Source organism: Panthera pardus, unplaced genomic scaffold (genome assembly GCF_024362965.1).
Source record: "Panthera pardus isolate Hobbes unplaced genomic scaffold, ASM2436296v1 HiC_scaffold_4, whole genome shotgun sequence".
NCBI classification, from domain to species: Eukaryota; Metazoa; Chordata; class Mammalia; order Carnivora; family Felidae; genus Panthera; species Panthera pardus.
The window spans coordinates 1,460,881-1,480,613 of record NW_026526969.1 but is presented as its reverse complement, the minus strand read 5'-3'; the positions used below and the strand labels follow the sequence as shown (position 1 = coordinate 1,480,613).

At 44.6% G+C, this 19,733-nt stretch overlaps 1 protein-coding gene and 1 long non-coding RNA gene across 6 annotated transcripts in view; one reads left to right on the top strand and one right to left on the bottom strand.

Moving 5' to 3' along the window:
- Positions 1-19,733, bottom strand: part of CALN1 (calneuron 1) — a 524,984-nt gene that overhangs the window by 423,561 nt on the left and 81,690 nt on the right. The window contains exon 1 of one of the 5 annotated variants that reach the window (XM_019421728.2): positions 2,892-3,246. The exons of the other annotated variants lie outside the window; for them this stretch is intronic. The gene's annotated coding sequence lies outside the window, so the exon portion shown is untranslated. Of the gene's footprint in view, positions 1-2,891; positions 3,247-19,733 lie in introns of those variants that run through there. 5 annotated transcript variants of the gene reach the window in all.
- LOC109250643 (uncharacterized) lies at positions 8,024-18,804 on the top strand. The gene is made up of 3 exons (XR_002073126.2): positions 8,024-8,293; positions 9,226-9,349; positions 18,579-18,804. It is a non-coding gene; the product is annotated as an uncharacterized LOC109250643 (long non-coding RNA).

The window sequence follows — 19,733 nt, the reverse complement described above, 5'->3', positions numbered from 1 at the left end:
AGAGCTCCTCCGGTGCCCGGGCTTCCTCGTCGGGAACGACGAGCAAACATAGGGTGCCCACTAAGGGGCTGGCGCTAAAGAAGGCATGGAAGGTCAGAGGCTACTCAAACACTCCTCAGCTCATAAGCAGCACTGTGGGCTTAGACTCAGGAACCCCAGCCTCTTAGAATCAAACCCTAAACCCTGCCTCTCACCCACAAGCTGCAACAGCCTCAGGAAAGGTATTTCGCTTCCCTGGGCATCAATTTCCAAATATGAAAAACAAGGATAACGTGAACTCAGATGTGGAAGTGTCCGGTACCAAGTAGGGACTCAGAGACAAGGTCTCCAAAGACCTTAAACCTCCCGAGTCCTACCAGAACCTGGGGGTTCCTCTCACTATAACAACTAGCGCCCCCTTCTGCCACCCAATGAGCACTGCATGGGCTGCCAGTACTGGTCAGGACTGGCAAAGCTGGGGCCAGCTAGGACCGGGCTCAAGGACCAGCTCACAGAGACCTCTCCCCAGCTGTTGACCCAGGAGCACACTGTCCCTCCCAACGCCACTTGCTATGGAAAAGAAATTTCTAGACTGGAGCCCAACCCTGCCCAATATTCAAGCCCTGAGCAGAGGCCTCCCGCCGTGGAGACAAATGTTCAACTCACCTAAGCAGCTGTCCCACGCGCACCCTCACCCCCCGCCCCCCCAGCCCCGCTGCCCCTTAGCGAGGAAAGCGGGTCATCTTCTCCACGGAATCAACTGGATTAAACTATTTTCTTTCTAAAGAGCCCCTCTCCTGCACCCGCACCGAAGGCCTGATTACTGGCAATGAGCAACACTCAGAGTTCAGAGAAAGGTGGATCTTGATGAACAATTCTAAGAAGATTCAGCGCTCCTCCAATCAAATACGCTAGGGATTGTGTTACCGGACTGTTTGGCTTTCATTACTCCGCGTGGATACATCCAGTAGCCAACTTGGGTGTTGTGGACCAGCTTCTCGGTAAACAGAGCCTGTCTTCAGACAGCTAGTCTGAAGTGTCTGCAGTGAGCTCAGAAAGGGGGGCCACGCGGCTGGGCTTCCGCCCGCGCAGGCCGCTGGGGAACGCAGCCCCGGGCATCCACGGGGCATCCGTGGGGGCCGCCGCCGCCGCCCGCCCAAGAGACTGGCAAAGTTCCGCAGCTCCGGGAATGCATCCTAAACCGGGTGTCACCGCAGAGCCCAGGAGAGGTCGGAGTGGCCCCCTCAGACTCCAGTCAAAGCCTCAGATAAACAAGCAGCGAATACAATCCGGACTCCACCAACACTTCCTTCTTCGTCCCCCCCCCCCCAAAAAACTCCCTTCCACCCCACAAAGAGGAAATAAAAACCACCAACAAGCCAAGGAGGAGAGCTGGAGTCCAGCTTCGATTTAAAAAAAAAAAAAAAAGCCCTGCTCTAGCCTCAAGACAATTTCACACCAAGTGGCTTTAAAACCCTTCCCAAAGCTCTGATGCCTGGATTGAAAAAGAGTTTATCTCTTTGACTGAAAGCCAGCGGTGAAAGCAGCAGAACGGGGCAATCTTAGGAGTTAGTTTTCCCATTTGCACAAATGCGGGGTGTCTGGACATCCCGAGGGCAGAAACCTACCCATTCTTCCTAGAGAAGGTCACCTAGCTCTAACGCGGAGGAGGATCTTATTCGCGTGAGACTGTCGTTATTAATTAGCACGCCTCGGGCTCCGGTGGCCACGACCCGGCACGGCCACACACGGCACCGGCTGCTGATCTCCGAGCCCGGCAAAGTCTCCTTTTCTGCGGAAAAACAGGCTCGGGGCCTGGGGATGGCGCCCCGGTCTTGGCACCCGGGGAACTGCAGGCACACTTGCACCTGGGCTCAGGGCTTCAAACCAACCGCAGGGAAAGGCGCCTTCTTCACGCACGCCTCCTCAGAGCGAAAAAGAGCAGTGGCAAACGCTGCGGCGGGTGGGGGCAGAGGGCGCACGTGGCGGGCGCCTCGGAGGCAAAACGCGGCCCTGGGTCCCCGCTCGGCAGCACCGTCCCGTCGGCGTGGGGCGTCCTCCGCTCGCCCTGGCCCCGGGGCCCGCCCCAGAACTACCTGCTGCTGCCTAGGCGCCCTCAGGCCAAGTCTGAGGAAGTTCACTCCCCGCCGCGCCAGTCCGGGGAGGCTGGGGCGCCGCGTAAACCCGGACTGCCCGGGACAACCGGAGCCCGCCCCTGCCCGGGCGCCCGACCCCGGGAACTGCCGGGGGCCCGGGGCCGGCCGAGCAGCGGCCAGGTCCCAGCCTGCACTCCCGAGGCCTCCCGGGTTATCCCCGGGGCCCGCGGACCCCGGGCGGGTGGCGGCGAGAAGCGTGCGCCCCGGAGGGCTGGCAACCCGCGCCGGGGGTGGGGGTGGGGGGGTGGGGGGGGGAGCCGGAGGTGGAGGGAACCCTGCGTCCCGCCTCTCCCGATCGCCATGACCCCGGCTTCCCGGAGACCTGGAAGCCGCGCTGCTCTCCCACCTGGGCTGCGGTGCGGCTCCCTCTCCTCCCCTTCCTTCCCGCCGCCCGGGCGCCCGCGGCCGGGGGCGCGCAGCCCAGCGGCCCCCCGGCGCCGCGGACTCCGCGAGCGGCGCGCAGCCTGCAGCCCGCGCGGTCCGGGACGCCCGAGCGGGACGTCCGCGGCCCTTCCCGGCCCCACGCCCCCGGGCGGGCGGCCAGCAGCCACCCCCAGGGGAGGGCCAGGTGGCTCGGGCGGCCCCCGGCCCGCGCGGCGCCCTCCGCCGGAGCCAACAGGTACGGGAGGCGTTGTCCGCGGCCGGCCGGCCGCCCGCTCCGGGGCAGGGGCTCCGGCGCCGCGGAGAGGGGCGAGGACGGAGGGGAGAGGCGGGGGCGGAAGGCGCGGGAGGGCGCGAGCGGGCGGCGGCACTCACCTCTGGCTGGGCCGGGGCCGGCCGCGCGGCCCGCTGCCCCGAAGCCCGGGTTCCGAGGCGCCTCCGCGCGGCGCGGGGGGCTTCCTCCGAGGCCCGCAGGGAGGGGGGCGGCGCGGCCGCAGGCGCCGGCGGGCAGCGCTCAGCCTGGCGCTCACACCCCCAGCCGGCAGCCGCGTCCCCGCGCCGGCATCCTCGCTGCCGCCGGCTCCCACGGCGCCCCGGGCCGCTCCCCAAGCGCGCGCCGGGCCGGCGCGAGCCCCTCGTCGGCTCGGAGCGCGATCCGGGCACGCTCCTCCCTGTCCTTGTCCTCTGCTCCCGTCTGGGGACGCGTGCCCCGCACCCCGGCACGGCGCGCTCCTCTACCCCTCCCGCTCCCGCTGGCCGTGCAGAGCCCCGGCGCGCGGGCTCAGCCCATGTGCGCGGCTGTCTCGCTGCGCCCCGGAGCCCAGTGGCCGAGGCCCCGCCGGAGTTGCGCGCCCTAGAAACTCCATGCAGCTCCGGCCTCCTCCCCGGCTCCTCCCCGGCGGGCCCCCCGGGGCCTGGAGGCCGCCCGCAGCGCCGTCCCCGCTCTGCCTCCGGCCGCGACAGGAGCCGGGGTCCAGGGCTCGCGTCGGCCACCCGCGCCCCGGCTGCTCCGAGGGACGGGGAGCCCCCACCCCCACCCCTTCGCCTCTCCAATGGCTCCCTCGGTTTCCAGGCAGCGCAACCTGAGGAACGCCTCGGCGCGCGCGCACTCACACTCGCGCACACACACACACACACACACACGCACTGCACACACAGGCACACACGCGGGGGGCGAGCTGGAGCTTGGCAGACGGTCCTCCTTCTTTTCCTCCCCAAAGAAGCTGCCCACGTTAACTCCGGCAAACTGCCGTTTCTCCGTATTGGACAACTCGCCCGAGCGCCCCCCACCTTAACTGCTTCGTCCCCGGTGCCCACACCCTTGGGCCACAGTCCACACCTGCATCCCCACCCGGGGGAAGGATGGGAGGCCGAGTCCAGGGGCGGGAGGGGGATTCAGCGTGCCCACCCGTGCCACCATCCAGGGAGGCCCGACTGCGGCCATCGCTCCCCTGGGACCCGGGAACACTTGGTTTGGCCCCCATTTCCCTTTCCAAGGTCACAGAATGGACCCGATGAGGGGGAAAGGGCGTTTGGACACAGGTGTGAGTTAGAACTCCGAAAGACTCTGTGTAACCGCCCGGTGCTGACCTCCGCCAAGTCCATCCTCAGACCCTCTTTCTGTCTGCCCCGTGCCTCGAGGACAACATTATAGCTCAGTCCCCAGTCAACTTTCCAGTCTCCACCAGTCTACCTCTCCTGTGCCCGGAAGCTGACAGAACACGCATTGCCACGAAGGTCTGTGTCGTCAGGTAAAAGAAAGAATCAAAACACCGAGATGGGTCTCAGACTGTCCAGTAGACAGAGTCAGGCGCCTGCCAGTCCCTTTCTGCTCCTCCCAAGAGTGTGCCAAAGGGGTAAGGAACAACCCACCTGGCTGGAGCAAGCTAGTCTTTCCTTACTGCACCCTCCTTTCCACAGTCCCAAGTTTCTTGCCCCCCTCTAGGTGGCAGAAAGACCGCTCACCAGCTCAGATGCCTCCGATTCCCAGGACCAAAGAAAAGGTGTATCTGAAAATTCTCACACCAATCAGCAACCGAGCAGGAGACACTGCCATAAGCCTCTGGTCCAAACAGCTCAGCAATCACCTCTCTGCTGGCTGGGGCAGCTGCCAAGGGAATGTGGGAAATGGCCCTGCCAGCCAGACACGCAAGTTAATCAGGGTCCCCTCCTCGCCAGGCCTGCAGCCTGGGTATGGTTCCCCTGAGCCTTCATAATATTCATTGCGGGCACCAGTCCTCTGGCATTTAGCATTTGCTACCCTGCGTTATTACTGTCTTTTCTTGAGCCAGTCTTGCTTCCCAAATTATGTTCTTGAGCCACTGGCTGCGTCCTTTGTCCTTAGTTCAGATGTGCGTAGAAGTCGTTTTCAGGGGTTTTCATGAAGAGCTGTTGGCAGATGAACCAACAGCGTCGGTGATGTTTTCCTGTGATCCCTTCGTTTGGATGAAAACTGCATCATTTTCTAACAATCTGTTGCTTTCTGTAAGCGATTGTTTTGTCCCTTTCTGCATGGCAACCGGGTCACCAAAGCCCCTTGGCAAGACTATATACTGTTGAAGGAGAAGAAGGAGGAGGTGGAAGGCGGGGGGAAGGGGGAAGAGGTAGGAAACTGCAGGCCCAAAATGGTGTCACTGAGACTGAGTTGCCAAATCCCCAATGTAAGTGCAGTTTTAACCTCCCCTGGAAATGTAATCTTAACAGGTTGGCCAGGAATTTGTCAATCCACACCAATGAGTCCACTCCCCGGGCCCTCTCCAGCCCCCAAAGGAAGATGAGGTCATCTGCATGATAAGACCCCAGATTTTCCCCCCTAGAAAGCAGGTCTGAGCTGGAATAATCCTTTCCTTTTGCTAATAACTCTCTTGCCCCTACCTTCCATCTATAAAACCCTTCCATTTTGTGCAACCCCTCAGAATGCCTCTCTGCTTGCTGGATGGGACGCTGCCCGATTCACGAATCATTCAACGAAGCAAATTAGAGCTTCCAACTTACTTGATTGAATTTTAACAACACACACCTGACAGAGTTCCTGGTAGACTGCAGGGGCCACCATTGAACCAGAATAGGATATGTCGGCAGACGTTCTCTGCCCTTGCTTCCTGCCTGTGGGGATTTGGGCCAGCTTGTCCTCTCTAAAGCCCGCTGTCCTCGTCTGTAAAATGGGAATGATTACAGCATCTACTCTATAAGGCTGTTGTAAAGGTTAAATGTGATCGTGTGAAATAGTTCCCGTATAGAGGAGCTACACAAATCAATTCTAGGCAGAAAGTAAGCTTTCAACAAACGTTGGCTGTTGCCATGATTAGTGAGTAGTTAATACATACCAAAGACATCACCTTGGGTTTCGTCCCCAGATACTAATCTCTGCAGACCTCAAAACCTAGAGAAGCCAGGTGGCAGACTTCGGCAAGCACGCCAAAGGCAGTTTCCTGGTTCTTACCGACAATGACTATTTTGAGACTTCCAGGGTGAGTGTGTAGGTTCAAAGGCCCTGACACCCTTGCCCCAACTTTCATTCGATACATATTTATTAAGGGTCAAGCATGTGTCTTTTCCTTCCCATTAAAATGCCAAAGAAACTCTTGTGCTGATTAGCAGAATGGAAGCTAAAAGCAACCTAGAAAAAAGTGGGTGGGAAGAAGGACTGCCCTTTATCTTGCATTTGTAGCTGGATTGACATAAGTATTCTCTCCAACCCAGAACGATACAGCCCTCCAGGCGAAAGCTAGGGATAGGCCATAACTTCATTCTACCACCTGGCTTTGGGACTCAGAGTTACAAACCGGACACCTGGATAAATAGCAGCCTTACCACATGGTCATCATTTTCTGACATGGCCAAAGTCATTCCTGCCTCTACCTCATCCCTTCCCCTATCTTTCCTTCTTTGCTTTTACTTTTTTTCAAATTTTTTTAATCTTTATTTATTTTTGAGACAGACAGAGCACGAGCACAGGAGGAAGAGAGAGAGAAGGAGACACAGAATCCGAAGCAGGCTCCAGGCTCTGAGCTGTCGGCACAAGAGCCCAACGCGGGGCTCGAACTCACGAGCCGCGAGATCATGACCCGAGCGGAAGTCAGCCGCTTAACCGACTGAGCCACCCAGGCGCCCCTTTGCTTTCACTTTTAATGAACACGTTTACTTTCAGTGCCCAAGACACCCAAGGGTAGAGGGTAAGGAAGGGATCTGTTGTGTTCTAAACAGAAATAGGTAGAAAAAGATGAGTCATTTGGGTACACATATGCTGGAGGGTAAAGCTATTCATGTATTTCATCAAAATACAGGATTTAGAATGCATTGGGTTCTTTACGACACGCATTTTCTACTTGGTGGCTGGAGATTTTAGAGTGGTTTGTGAGGCAGCAACGGATCAGTGGAACAAACTTTGGTACCTGGAAGCCCACTACCCCTATAGCAAAAACCAGAAGCACTGGCCTTGGGATTGAACAATAGGCAACAGCCGTGCCTTTGAAAGACTGTTTTAAGTCAAAGCTGCCTCAGGATAATAATGTGACACATGGGAAGGTACCTAACGAACTCATGTATCTGACAAGGGAGGTTTCCAAGTAGAACACAGAGCCAAAAGAGTTTTTCTGGATGCCTATGATAAAAGACAAGCACAGATGCGTTAAAGAAGACACTATTCTTTAGTAGAATTTAGAGGAAATGGAAAGAACCAGAACATGCTGGTTCATTCTAGCATCTCCGAGCAACGGTTTACAAATCTAGAGCAGTAAAATGTGGACTCTGGATAAAGATTAAGTTAAGGGTGGGGCTATAAGATCCTTTAAGACCTCACGCATTTTTAAGGGCATTCGGGGAAGAGCTTCTAAGAATCTGAGAGACATGGCCCCTTAGCACCCTCACCAGGAGCTGAAGAGAGAGAAGGACCTATTCTTAAAGAAATGCAAGTCTGGCTTTTGTCTCCTGGATGAATTATAATTTGAAGCAAAGGAAGTCTTCAGTGGTGTAAAGAAAGTATACTAGCTTGGGACAAAAAGCGACAGAGACAGCACAAAAGGAAAGGAGACCGTTGGATCCACGATCCTCTAAAGGCAGCAAACAGGCTGCAAACATGTAAACAGGCTGCCATTTCTTATGGAAGACAGATGATGACTCAAGAGTGGAACCGAGAGTCCAAAAGTCCAAAGTGTAAAGGCAAGAGCCAAGGATCACTCCCAAGGGGTAGGACCAGGCCCCAGTTAAGGAACTAATGACGTATTTCCAGCCAGATTTCCGTGCTGCTCTGGATCAGTGACTGCTACGGAAAATAGCTTCCATATCCTCCCTTAGTGAATGCGATGCCTGTTACAGTGTTTACATTTCTTTCTCACCTGTGTACGTTGAGCATTTAAGCAAGAGCAGGGAGGGGTTCACAGATCTGGAGATGGAGAAGAACTTCACCCACGGAGCCTCATCTACGCCTGAACCTGCTCTAGATGAACAGATCCAGGACCTCAAGCCTGAGCCTGAGGCCGGAGGAGATGAAACTTTTCGAAGCTTTTCGATGTTTCTGGGTGTTTTTCATGTAGGAAGAATGTAAATAAATTTTTAGTATGGTGGATTAAATATGGCCACAAACGCTTTGATATTCCTCTTTTCAAGAGCTGGGATCTACATCTCCCTACATCTCCCTTGAATCTGAACAGAATCTATTGCTTTTTAAATAGAATACGGAAGTTATTCTGTGCCCGTTTCCAGGCCTAGGACTAAAGACACTGCAAGCTTTCATTTCCTGTCCCTTGGAACACTCTCTTGGAGCCCAGAGTCACTCTGTAAGAAGTCCGGTTACATTTTGTGAGGCAGCCCAAGCTAACTGTGTAGAGAGGGTGTGTGAAGGGAGGGGGGAAGAAAAAAGAGAGAGAGGGGAAAGAAGGAATGAAGGAAGGGAGGGAGGGAGGAAGGAAGGAAGCAAAAGGAGGGAAGGAAGGAAAGAAAGAAGGAAGGAGAAAGTGAAAGGAAAGAAGGAAAGAAAGAAGAGAAGGAAGGAAGAAAGGGAGGAAGGAAGGAAGGAAGGAAGGAAGGAAGGAAGGAAGGAAGGATGGAGGGTAGGAAGGAAGGAACACCTGGACAGTCTCCAACTATTCTAGCCCCTCCTGCAAGAGTCCTCCTAGCTGAGGCCCAAGATACTGCAGGGCAGAGACAAGCCATCTTCACTGTTCCCTGTCTCAATTCCTGACCCACAGACTAGAAGAGGGAGTAATAAAATGCTGTTGTAAGCCACTTCGTTTGGGGATGATTTGTTACATGGCAACAGATAACCAGAATGATTTGCTACCTTGAAAAGAGTCCAGACTATGTTGTAAAGTGGGAAAAGCAAGTTGTAAAATAACATATATGATACCATTTTTGAGAAAGAGAACTTTGTACGTGGCATCCGTATATACGCAATGTATCTGCACAGACTATGATTGTAATGCTATCTGTTACCTGACTAAAGAATCAATATTGGAGAGACTTCCACTTTTTAGATATGTATTATATACATGCTCTACAACAAATATTTTTAATATCGGCTGATTTTTTTTAATGAGGAAAACATGTCCTGCGTTTATTTTATTTCGAAGAAGTAAATATGTAGTATATACCTACAAAATGAATAACACACTCTACCCTTAAAAAAATAACCAAGGTTTAGTCTATTATGGGCTTATTAATGGAAAGAGATTATATTGACGCTTATGCTGATAGTTCTTTTAATATCTAGGATAAAGACAAATTCAAATTATCAACAAAGAAAAAAGAAGTTATCAGCAAAGGGAAAAAAATCAAGATTGGCTTCAGGAGTAACACTAGATCACAGAATAAAAATGAACCCACAAACTTAGAAGGTAAAATGTTATCACCCAGAGTTAATTCATCCAGTGAGGTTGTTATCATGTATGAAAGTAAAAGAAAAATATTTTCCTAATGAAACAGGTGAGGGAAAAAATGGCTTTTTACTTTTTCTTTGAAAAAAATACTCAAAAACTTGTAAGGCTAAAAGGAAAGGACTACCTCAAGGGATTTTGAGGTTTTGGGGCGTATCAGAGGCATAGAGAGAAAACGATCAGGTTTCAGCACTTCCGAGACAGCTAGGACGTGAGGGACAAAAATGCATGGGAAAGAAACCCTCAGAAAAATGAAAGCATCGGTGTGCTCTGCTTTGCCCCTAAAGAAAGGTGCCTCCTTTGAAGCTGTGTGGGGTGAGAGGTAAAGAAGAGAACCCCCAGTGACTAAGAGGGTACACCGTGAAGAAGACTATGCAGGAGTCTCAGGGGCCTGCAGAACAAAACTTGGAGGTCACAGCCTACCAACGAGGAAGGGGACTGATGAGCCCCCAGCGTTTCAGGTGAAGCTCTTGAAAGACTATCCACAAAGACAAAGGGCAGAGCAAAAGCCTTTGGAGTCAAGTCCATCTTCAGACTATCTCAATTATTGGTCAGCAAAAGGTGATCTGCATGTGTTCTGTCTGCCAGATGAGAATTTCAATCTCTCTGAGGGGACAGAACAACACATAGAGACGCTATAATATATCATATATAATAGCTGGCATTTAATCCAAAATTGCCAAGCATAGCAGGTGACAGGCAAATTAAGGAAAACTGGTGAAAAAACAGACAAGAAAACCATAGGAGATCCAGATATTGGAGATGTAGAAATAATAAACAACCAAATTGAGATAAATTTTCAAGAAAATAAATGGTAAGACAAAGAATTCACCAAGGAAGAACTAGAATGTATTTTAAAAACAGAATTAAATACTAATAATAATCATTAAATAACAAATACAATAGCTCACTAGATGTGCTTAAAGCAGATTCAACAGAACGAAAGAGATTGCTGAACTGTTCCTTAGTTTGGTAGAAAATATACTACCAAAGAGAAGAAAGAATCAAAAATAGAAAAAAGAGCTTAAGAGACACATAGAATATGGTGAATAGACAAACATATAATTGAGGTTTGGAGAGAAAGAATGGGGTAGATGCAGTATTGGCTGAGAATTTTGCAAAACTGAGAAAGATATTGAGCCACAGATCCAGGAAATCTTCGAAACTCTAAGCAGGATATGTTCAAAGAAAGCCACGCAGAGATAGTCACCATGAGACTTTCAAAAACCAAAGACAAAAGATTAACAGAAGCCAGTCTCCCTCAGTCTGACTACTTCACTTAGCATAATACCCTTCAGGTCCATCCATGTTGTCACAAATGACAGAGCCTCATCCTTATGACTGCATAATATTCCAGTGTGTGTGTGTGTGTGTGTGTGTGTGTGTGCGTGTCTTCCTTATACATTCATCTAATGATGGACCCTTAGGTTGCTTCCATATCTCAGCTACTGTAAATAGTTCCACAATAAACATAGGGATGCAAATATCTTTTTGAAGTAATGTTTCATTTTCTTTGGCTAAATATCCAGCAGTGGAGTTATTGGATCATATGGCATTTCTATTTTTAATTTTTTGAAGCATATCCATATGTTTTCCACAGTAGCTTCACCTAAGAAATAAGTTGGACTGGGAGAGACAAACACCATATGACTTCACTCATATGTGGAATCTAAAAATAAGGATAAATAAACAAAAAGCAGAATCAGACCTGTAAGTACAGAGGAGAAACTGATGGTTGCTAGAGAGGAGAGGGAAACGGGAATGGGAAAGACGGATGCAGAGGAGTGGGATATACAGCTTCTGGTTATGGAATGAATAAGTCATGGGAATATGAGACATAACATAATATAACATATAATATATAATATATAACATAGCCAATGATACTGTAATAGTGTTCTACGGTGACAGATGGTAACTACACTTATGGGCATAGCATTGTGTATAAACTTGTTGAAGCGCTATATTATACACCTGAAATTAATGTACTATTGTGCGTCAGCCGCACTCCAATTAAGTCACAGGATAAAAAGTACAGCAAAGGGAATATAGACAATAATATTGTAATAATACTGTATGGTGAGATTGTAACTACATTTATGGTGAGCATCGTGTAATATATAAAATTGGGGAATCACTATGTTATACACCTGAAACGAATATGACATGGTATGTCAACTATACTTCAATTATAACATTCTTTAAAAAAAAAAAAAGAAGCTGGTTCCTTTTTCCTTTACACACACATGCACAACTTTCAAATGAACAGCCAGTGACATCTCAACAGAAATGATAGAAAGTGTAACTTACAACCGTTGATATAATCTTTGGCATGCTAAAAGAATAGAACTGTACACCTAAAATTCTGAATGCGGTGAAAATACTCATTAAGAAGAAACCTGAGGAAGTTTTGCTTCTGAGCTAGTACCAGTCTTGCCCCCAACTGTTAATTAGAACGCTAGACAAAATATATGAATTCACTATTTTCAATAATTGGACGACAGCCAGTACAGGACTCGGATCCATTTGAGAAGAGAAACAAATGAGATGAGCCCTACAACTGTCCAGCCTTCTGCCTGGAGGCATTTTTCTGTACCATCGTAAAGGCAAAAGAAACCAAAATGGAGCACAGTGGTCTCGTTGACTTGAGTAGATAGAGATCAGAGTTCATGGAGGCTTAGGCAGCTGGAGTTTGTCCAGCAGAGAACTGAAGAGAGAGAACTATGCACATAAAAGAGCTGAGAAAATCTTTCTAGGGATTATTTTGAGTTCCTGGTTAATAACTAAGACCTGCATGTATAGGAAAAATTCCACGTGGTCAGGCAAAGGTGGAGAGCCACAAGTTGAACAATTTCTAGAGGTAATAAAGAACTGGAAGGCATTCAAGTTCTGATGGACCCGAGTGGGGAAAACACCCGGGATTACAGTAGAGACTCTAGGTAGATTGCCCCTTAGTAGTTGGAATAAACTAGTATTAGGGTATTTTATTGCCCTCACCAAGCTTTAAAAACCATCAAAAGGGTCAAGCTAATTTTCAAGTAACTTAACCACCTAACAAACAAATTTCAAAACTCCCAAGAACAACTGCAAAATTCAGAGATTCTACAATGTAACATTCACGGTGTCCATAGAAACAGAAGCAAAAATACTGGGAATGATGGAATTAGCAGACAAGGGCTTTCCTATAGCTATCATAAATGTGCTCAAGGATTTAAAGAAAAATATAAACACAATGAAGAAAAGAATAGAAACTATTTTCAAGAAGCTAATGAAATTCTAGAGCTGAAAAATATAATATTTAATAATAAAAGGTTACTGAGAGACTTAATATAAGATTAGATACCATAGAGAAAAAGAAAATGAACTTGAAAACACAGTAATAGAAACCAAAGCACAAGAAGAAAGATGACTGACTTGTAGGACAATATAAAGCAATCTAACATATGTTCGATGTTAATACATGAGGTGTGTGCGTATGGAGAGTAAATAAGGCAAAATGATTTGAATCAATAATGGCTGAAATTTTCCAAATTTGATAAAAGCTATACATACACAGATCCAAGTGGCTTATGCACCTCAAGCAGGATAAAATGGAAAACTACACCATGGTACATTATAACCAACTTGCTGAAATCCACTATCAGAGAAAATCTTAAAGCATCCAGAGGAGGGGCGCCTGGGTGGCTCAGTCGGTTAAGCGGCCGACTTCGGCTCAGGTCGTGATCTCGCGGTCCGTGAGTTCGAGCCCCGCGTCGGGCTCTGTGCTGACAGCTCAGAGCCTGGAGCCTGTTTCAGATTCTGTGTCTCCCTCTCTCTGACCCTCCCCAGTTCATGTTCTGTCTCTCCCTGTCTCAAAAATAAATAAACGTTAGAAAAAAAAAATTAAAAAAAAAAAGCATCCAGAGGAAAAAGATACATTGTATCAAGAGAACAGAGATAAGAATCAACTAACTCCTTTTCAGAAATAATGCAAGCCAGAGGACAATGGAACAGCACCCTGACTATAAAAGACAAAAAAATATTCTTCTAATGTGAAAGTGAAATTGAAACTTTTTAAAATATTCTTTTCTTTTAATTCTTTTATTTATTTTTGAGAGGGGGGAGGGGCAGAGAGAGAGGGGGACAGAGGATCCCAAACGGACTCTATGCTGACAGCAGAGAGCCCGACGTGGGCCTGGAACTCACAAAGCGTGAAATCACGACCTGAGCCGAAGTCAGACACTTAACTGACAGAGCCACGCAGGTGCCCCGAAATTAAGTTTTTTAGAGAAACAAAAAGTAAGAGAATTTATAGTTTCCAGGCTAAAGTAAAATGATAACAGATCAAAACTTAGGAATGAATAAAGCTAGAAATGGATAAATATGTGAGTAAATGCAAGCAATTTTTTTCCTCATTTTTAAGTTTCTTTAAAAGATAGCTGCTTGTTCAAAGAAAAATTAATACGAATGTATTATGGAACTTATACGTATAAAGTAAAACGTATACGACAAAAAAAGCACAAGAATATGGGAGGGAGGAAATAAAAGTGTATTGTTATAAAGTACTTAAATTATTCATCAAATAATGTAATATGATTTGGTATTATACTGCTGTATGTTAAAGGTGCATACTGTAAATCCTAGAGCAAAAAGAGATGAGGTAAATAATCTCAAATGTAAGAGATAAAAGGGCATATTTGAAAAAAATTAATAGCAAAGAAGGCATGAAAAGAGGAAAAAGTGAACAAGGAACAAAACAGAAAAGAAACAGCAAGATGTCAGATTTAAACCTAAACCTATTGTGAATTACATGTAAAGAGTCTAATGCTACAATTAAAAGGTAGAGACCATCAGGCTAGATAAAATACAATCAGACCCAATCATACACTATTTACAAAAAAATGCTCTTTAAATATACAAATACATACACAAATGGGTTAAAAGTTTAAGGATGGAAAAATATCAGGAAAATATTAATCATGAGAAAACTGCAACAACTATATTAATATCAGACAAGAAGTATTGCCCAAAATAAACAGGGTTAATTCATAATCATAAAGGATCAATTCGTTAAGAAAAGGCAACAATCCAAGTGTAACTATACCAAAGTTTTAAAATACACGATGTACACCATATAAAGAAAGCAACAAATGGGAAATTTTAACACACCTCCCTCAGTAATGAATCAAACATGTAAAGATATAGAAGACTTGTCAAACACTAGCAAATAACTCAACCAAATTAAATTTATAGAGCACTGCAATGACCACTGCAGGATACAGTCTTCTCAAGCACACATAGACTGTTCATAAAAGACAGACTGTATGTTGAGCCACAGAACAATTCTCAATAAATTTAAAAGTATTGAGATCATACAGAAAACACTCTCTGACTGCAATGGAAATAAATTGGAAATCAATAACAATAACACACCTGGAAAAATCTCCAAGTTTATGAGTAAAATGCAGTATTACATAATGCAGGAGTCAAAGAATAAATCACAAAGGAGGTTTAAAAATATTGCGAACCAGGGGTGCCTGGGTGGCTCAGTCGGTTGAGCAGCCCACTTCAGCTCAGGTCATGGTTGAGCGGCCAACTTCGGCTCAGGTCATGATCTCGTGGTCTGTGAGTTTGAGCCCCGCGTCAGGCTCTGTGCTGACAGCTCAGAGCCTGGAGCCTGTTTCAGATTCTGTGTCTCCCTCTCTCTGACCCTCCCCTGTTCATGCTCTGTCTCTCCCTGTCTCAAAAATAAATAAAAGACGTTAAAAAAAATTAAAAAAAAAATATTGCGAACCAAATGTAATGAAAACACAATGTGTTAAAATTTGTGGGATACAGCTAGAACAGTGCTTAGAGGGAAATTTTTAGCTTAAAGTGCTTATTTTAGAAAAAGATGAAAGGTTTAAAACTAATTTTCTAAGGTTCCACCTTAAGCTGGAAAAAGAACATCGAAATAAATCCAAATAAAATAAGACAAAGGAAATAACAAAGAACAGAAATCAATGAAATGAAAAATGGACAAACAATAGAGAAAAATCAGTGAAAATGTCAATAAAATTGATAAATTTCTAAGCCAATTTAAAAGTATGGAGAAAGCATAAATTAGCAGATTAGACAAGATGAAAGAGGCTGTAGTAAAGATCCGAGAGACACTGAAAATAACAAACAATATTATAAACAACTTTATTCCTAAAACGTTGACAACTAAAATAGAAGAATTCTTTGAAAAACACAAATTAATCGAACAGATCCAAGAAGAGATAGAAAATCCAAACAATCCTGTATCTTTTAAAGAAATTTAATTCATAATTAACAACCTAATTCCAAAAACAAAACCAAATTCCTTTATGCCCAGAAGACTACTCTGATGAACCCTAACAAATATTTAATGAAGAACAAATATCAATCTTATAAAAAACCTCTCATAAAATAAAGGGTGATGTATCTCAAGTCATTTTATGAGGTCAGTGTTCCCCTATTGACAAAATCAGATAAAGATCTTACAAGAAAATAAAATGATTGTAAATGTCAAGGACTTAACAGTATATTACCGAACTAAACCCAGGAATGTAGAAAAAGAATAATACAGCTTGACAAAATGGAGTTTTTCTCAGGCATACAAAGTTGGTTTAAATTTTTAAAAATTAATTAGTATAATTTATCGTATTCAGAGAAGAAAAAAATCATGATCATCCTAATGCATGCATAAAAAGTACTTGACAAAATCCAATACCCATTCATGATGAAAACTTTCATAAAAGTAGGAATAGAAGGAACCTTCCTCAACTTGATACAGGGCATCTCTAAAAAAAACTGCATCCTCCCAATGGTCAAAGATTGAATGCTGTCCCTATAAAACCAGGAACAAGGCATCTTTGAACATTTGTTGGAGGCCTAGCCAGTGAAATAAGTTAAAAGAAATAAAATGCACACGGATCGATAAGGGCAAAACATTTTATTCAAAGTCAACATGATCATGTATGTAAAAAATCTTAAGGAATCTGTAAGAAAAGCTGTTAGAACTAATAAGTGACTTTAGAAAGTCAAAACCAAAAATCACAAAGAAGCAACTGGAAAATGAAATTTGAAAAATAGTACCATTCACAATAGCATCAAGAACATGAAAATGTTAGGTATAAGTTTAACAAAATAAGTGGAAGATCTATATACTGAAAACGACAAAACACTGCTGAGAAGAATTCAAGATTAAAAATAAATGGAACTCTATAACATGTACTTGAATTGGAGTTCTGATGTATTTAAGATGTTAATGCTCCTGAAATTGATCTATGAGTTTAACATAATCCAAATAAAAGTGCTAGACATAATTTTCTGCAGAATTTGACAAGCTGGTTCTAAAATTTGTATAAAAATGCAAAGGACAGATGATAGCCAAAACAATTTCTAAAAAGAAGAAAGTGGGAAAGGACTACCTGATTTCAAGATTCAGTATAAAGTTAATCAAGAGAGTGTGGTTTTGGCAAAAGAACAGACCTACAGATCCAAGGAACATAATAGATCAGGAGTAGATCTGTACATATGTGATCACTTGATTTTTGACCAAAGTGCCAAGTTAATTCAATAGCAGAAAGGACAGTCGTTCCGTCAGATCATGCTGGACAATTGGTTTTTCATGTGCAAATGAATGATCTTTGATACTTACTTTATTCCATAAACAAAAATTCACTCAAAATAGATCACAGACCTAAACGTAAAAGCTAGGGGTGCCTAGGTGGCTCTGTCACTTGTGTCTGACTCTCGATTTGGGTTCAGGTCATTATCTCACCATTTACAGGATCAAGCTCCAAGTCAGGCTAGAGCTAACAGTGCGGCGCCCCTTGGGATTCTCTCTCTCCCTCTTTCCTGCTCCCAGCCCCACTTTCACGTGTGCACTCTCTATCTCTCAAAATAAGTAAACTTTATTTAAAAAAATAAATGTGGAGTGCCCGGGTGGCTCGATTGGTTAAGCATCCAACTTCAGCTCGGGTCATGATCTCATAGTTTGGGAGTTCAAGCCCCACATGGAGCTTTGCACTGACAGTGCAGAGACTGCTTGGGATTCTCTCTCTCTTACTCTCTCTCTGGCCCTCCCTCACTCACTCTCTCTCTCCAAAGAAATACATAAACGTAAAAAAATAAATCAATGTAAAAGCTAAAGCCATAAAACTTTTATAAGAAAACATAGGAAAAAAACCTTTGCAACCTTGAGTAAGTAGAAATTTCTTAAATAAGGCACAAAGAGCACAAATAATAAAAGAAAAATATTAATAATTTACCTCATCAAAATTAAAATCTTTTACTCTTCAGAAGACACCTTTGAAAAAACTGAAAAGACAAGTCGCAGAGAAAATTATATACATATATAAACATATATGTATATAACTACATATATATAATACACACATGTATATATATACTACTTATAAAATACACACATATATATACTATTTATATATAAAACATATATAATGCCATACATATCTGGAAAAGAACTTATATCAAGAATATGTCAAGAAATCTTGCAACTCAATAAAATGAAAATATACAACTTAATTTTTTTAATGGGCAAATGATTAGAATCACAAGATATACAAATGGCCAATAGCACATGAAAAAGTACTCAACATCAGAAGTTATCAGGGAACAGGGTGTGTGGGTGGCTCAGTGGGTTGAGCATCTGACTTCGGCCCAGGTCACGATCCCACGCTTTGTGGGTCTGAGCCCCGCGTCAGGCTCTGTGCTGACAGCTCGGAGCCTGGAGCCTGCCCGGATTCTGTGTCTCCCTCTTTCTCTGCCCCTCCCGTGCTCACACTCTGTCTCTCTGTCTCCCAAAAATAAATAACTATTTTAAAATTAAAAAAAAAGAAGTTATCAGGAAATTCAAATTAAAACAACAATGAAATGCTACCATACAACCAGTAGAATGGCTAAAATTAAACCACCTGACAATACTAAGTGTTGACAACAATGTACAGAGACTAGAACTCTCCGATAATGCTGTTGGGCATGTAAACAGTTCAACAATTTTGAAAAACTGTTTAGCAGTTTTTTTATAAAGTGAAACACACAACTACCCTATGATTTAGCAATATCAGTTCTAGGTATTTTTCTTAGAAAAATAAAGTCCACAATATGACTTTCACATGAATGTTCATAGCATCTTTCTTCACAACAGCTAAAAACCAGAAACAATCCAAATGTTTCTCAATAGGTGACTGGATGAACAAATTCTGAAGTATACTCAGCAATTACAGGAATAAACTAGATCCCCACAACAGCATTAGTTGAATCTCAGAAACATCATTCTGGATGAAAGAAGCCATACACAAAAGAGGATGTACAATATTACTTCATTCTTATGAAAGTCTAGCGGGTAAAATAAATCTATGGTGACAGAAATAAATTAACGGATGCCTAGGAAACAGATTGACTGCAAAGGGGCCAAAAGGAATGTTTTGGATTGATGAAAATGCTTATTATCTCTTGACTATGATGATGGTTACAAATTTGTGTACATTGGTCAAGACTTGTCCAACTATACACTTAAGGTGAGTGTGTTTTATTGTATTAAATTGCTCTCAATGACATTGCTTTTAAAAGAAAAAACAAATAAAAAAGTAAAGCCCAACAAATGCGATTGAAAAAAAACTTTTTAAGATGAAATTTGTACATTTTAAGACACACAGGTAGAGAATTTGTCATCAACCCCCATCCTAAAAGAAGTATTAGAGTGAGCTGTTCACACAGATGGAAATATGATTCCTGATGGAAGAATGGAGACAGAAAGATAAAGAACACTGGAAATGGTCAATATGTGGTAAATCTAAATAACAATTATTATGTTTGACTCTAATAATAATAATCTTAATAATGATCCGTCGGTTGTTAAATTCATGAAGAAATAAAATACGTGACAATTGCACAAAAGGTGGAAGTTGGGTAAATGGAGTCAAAGAGTGTTCTTGGCTCCTTGCATTGTAACAGTGATAAATGTACTAATTTAGGATATGTACCAGGGGGTCAAGTGTACATGTTGTAAGCTCTAGGTCAATCACTAACAAAATAATGAGAGCATATAATTCGTAAGCGGGAAATGGAAGAATAAGAACACAATGCATTCCATCAAAAGGAAGGAAGGAGTTAAAGAAGAACGTAGAACAGATGAGATGACTAGAAAGCAAATAGTAAGATTATAGATTGAAATCCAAAATAATCAGTAGTCACCATCCATATCACCAGGCAAAACGTATTCTAACATCAAGACAAAGATTGCTAAATACTAATATAAAAATGTCCAAGGAGATTCTGTTTACAATAAATACACGATAAATATGAGGACATAGGAGTTTTTAACATGAAAGGATGG